This window comes from Rutidosis leptorrhynchoides, chromosome 1, assembly GCF_046630445.1.
Source record: "Rutidosis leptorrhynchoides isolate AG116_Rl617_1_P2 chromosome 1, CSIRO_AGI_Rlap_v1, whole genome shotgun sequence".
Taxonomy (NCBI): domain Eukaryota; kingdom Viridiplantae; phylum Streptophyta; class Magnoliopsida; order Asterales; family Asteraceae; genus Rutidosis; species Rutidosis leptorrhynchoides.
Window position 1 is genome coordinate 385,308,605 of NC_092333.1, and position 3,178 is coordinate 385,311,782.

Genomic DNA, 3,178 nt, shown 5'->3' on the forward strand with positions numbered 1-3,178 from the left:
TATCTTTATTCATCTTTTCCATTCGTCTCTCGAAAGCATCTATTTTTGCGGAAACGGAATCAAAGTTATGGCTAGAATCGGCTCTAGCCGCTTTAGATGAACGATATATATCTTTCTCTTGGTGCCACTCATGAGAGTGGGAGGCTGTGTTATCAATAATTTTGTAAGCTTCAGTTGCGGTTTTCTTCATAATGGAACCACCAGCTGTTATGTCGATGTCTTTTCTTGTAGCAACGTTGACACCTTGGTAGAATATTTGTACTATTTGATAAGTGTCTAAACCGTGTTGAGGACATCCTCTCAACATCCTTCCGAATCTTGTCCACGCCTCATATAATGTTTCATTTGGCTTTTGTGTGAACGTAACAATTTCTCCTTGAAGTCTCACGGCTTTAGATGCCGGAAAGAATCTTTGAAGAAATTTTTCAACTAAGACATCCCATGTGTCAATCGCCCCTTCAGGTAACGATTCTAACCAATCTTTGGCTTCTCCCTTTAAAGTCCAGGGAAACAACATGAGATATATCTGTTCATCCTCCACTTCTCGGATTTTGAATAGTGTACAGATCCTATTAAAGGTACGAAGATATTCGTTGGGATCTTCTTTTGGCGTACCACTATATTGGCACTGATTAGTTACCATATGTAGAATTTGTCCTTTGATTTCATAATCTGGAGCATTAACTTCTGGCTTAATAATGGCGTGACCTTGGCCCGTGCGTTTAGCTCTCATTCGATCTTCCATACTTAGAGGTTCCGTTACTTCCATAATTGAATTCGTTGAATACGAATCACTAGAGGACTCTGATTTAACGGTTTGTGGTTCAGGATCTTGGAATTGTCCTTGAATATCCTCCAGTTTCTTAGTTGTGAAATCGGGTTCAAAAGATGGATTGTCGGAAATTTGAATTGGAGTATTTGTTCGACTGGATGATGATTCTAAAGAAAAATCAACGGCGATAATATTTGCTAAATGTCTTGATCGAGTTACAGGTGGTGAACGTATGAAAGGTGGTGAACGTTTTGCTCGGTGCATTCACAGAATATCCTAGTAGTTATAAAAAAATAAGAAAAACTTATATAAGTTGTCCAATTAATAGACTTTTCTGATTTTGCCCACGTTTCGAATAGCCAAAAGATGTAGCAGGTAGCCAGGACCCTTTAAATCGGAAGCCCACAACTAGCCACTAACAAATCCAACTATTACTACGAACCAGAAAAATGTCAACGTCTATTAACTTAACCGCTTAAATAATTTTTCTTTCCGTTTGAGAATTAGATAAGAAATAGAGAAAATTCTAAGTCCTAAAAACTAGAGCGTCGAGAAATAAGAAAGAAATAGATTGCGCGTCGAAAAATGTCGAAAAATAAAAGGTCGAAAAATAGGCGTCGAAAAATAAAAATAAGAAAGTAGCGCGAAAAACGGCGTCACAAAATTCTAAAGCACCTAAATCTTAGTCTAAGGAATAAGCACTTAAGGGATTTTACGGCAAACCTAAAAATTCTAGAAATAAAAATAACTATGCAAAACTAAACTTAATACTAAAAATTGTAACTATAGTCTAAAAATCTAAAGGTAATAAAAAAACTTTTTTTTTTTAATTTTTTTTATATATTTTGTTTTTTTTTTTACGTTTTTTTTTTTTACGTTTTTTTTTTTTACGTTTTTTTTTTTTTTTAAACGAATTTTTTTTCTTAAAAAAAACTTTTTTTTACAACCTTTTTTTTTTTTTTTTAAAAAAACGATTTTTTTTACAAATTAATAATTTTTTTATAATTATTATTTTTTTTCAAAACTTTTTTTTTTAATTCATTTACTATTCATGAATAGTAAATGAAAAGAAATTAATTAATTTACTATTCACATGAAAACGACATTATAGAAATTATTAATTATAAGTTACATAATATACCCCTGAAGTATTTAATAAATACGACTTTTTAAAACTTTTACGATTCAAAATAGATTCTAAAATATTATTATATTATTATATTCTATTTCAATATTATTATATTATTATATTCTATTTCAATATTATTATATTATTATATTCTATTTCAATATTATTATAATTAAAAATATAGCGTTTTAGCGCTCCCCGGCAGCGGCGCCAAAAACTTGATGTGTGCAGCGGGGTGTACGAAATAGTATTATTTTTAATACAAAATACTACAAAATATGACACAAGTTTTATTAATTTACGGATGGGATATACCTAAACCTTGCTACAACACTATAGGCAGTGTACCTAATCGTAGAGTAGTGTAGTTTTTAGTAAGTCCGGTTCGTTCCACAGGGAGCTGGTGATACTTACTATATTTTTAACTATATTTATACAAAATATATATAATTATATAAGTAGTAATATTATTATAAAAGGGGAGTTTTACCGTTTAATGACCGGTTTGTCGATTCTATATTTTAAGCGTAAAGATAAATGACGATAATTAAAGTGCGTAAAATAATGACAATAAATAAAATGACAGTAAATAAAATTGCGAGTAATAAAATGACAGTAAATAAAGATACGATGAGAAATATAATAAAAGAATTATGCTTATTTAAACTTCCGTAATCATGATGTTTGACGTGTTGATTTTAATTTATTACCATGGGTTAATTGTCATTTGTCCTGGTTTATTTGATACGTCTATCTGGTTTTTGTCCATAATAGTCCATCGGTCATAAATATAAAGTGCGAGTATCCTCGTCAAATTACCCTTATACCCGAAGTCAAATATTCCAACTGATTAAGGATTTAAACTGTGACGCAGTTATCACTTCTGTCAACAATTACACCAGTTATCACTGTATGTAATCCACCCCTGTTTTGATTAGATATGAATATTAATTTACCCACTTGATCAGTTTGAATAATCAATTACCCAACCCGAATAATTAATTAAATGATTATAATAGATTCCATATGAACGTCACTAAATAGGACAACCATAATCATTATTAATTATTAAGATAATTAATTTGAAGATAGGTTCGACAGACTCCAATGAGTTGTCACTCAATTAGACAATACCCCCCATCTATTAATAGTCAATAGTCCAATTTCCACAAGTGTCGGTCTTTTGCCCAAACCTTAATTATGGTACAAAGCCCAATTACCCAATTTTAGTAATTAGCCCAACATCATGATTACTTCGTTTTAAATAAGCATAATAA

The 3,178-nt window shown here is 30.9% G+C and overlaps 1 non-coding gene across 1 annotated transcript; it reads left to right on the forward strand.

The window, feature by feature from the left end:
• Positions 1-278: 278 nt before the first annotated feature.
• On the forward strand, positions 279-385 carry LOC139887310 (small nucleolar RNA R71). The gene has a single exon (XR_011773146.1). It is a non-coding gene; the product is annotated as a small nucleolar RNA R71 (small nucleolar RNA).
• Positions 386-3,178: the final 2,793 nt, after the last annotated feature.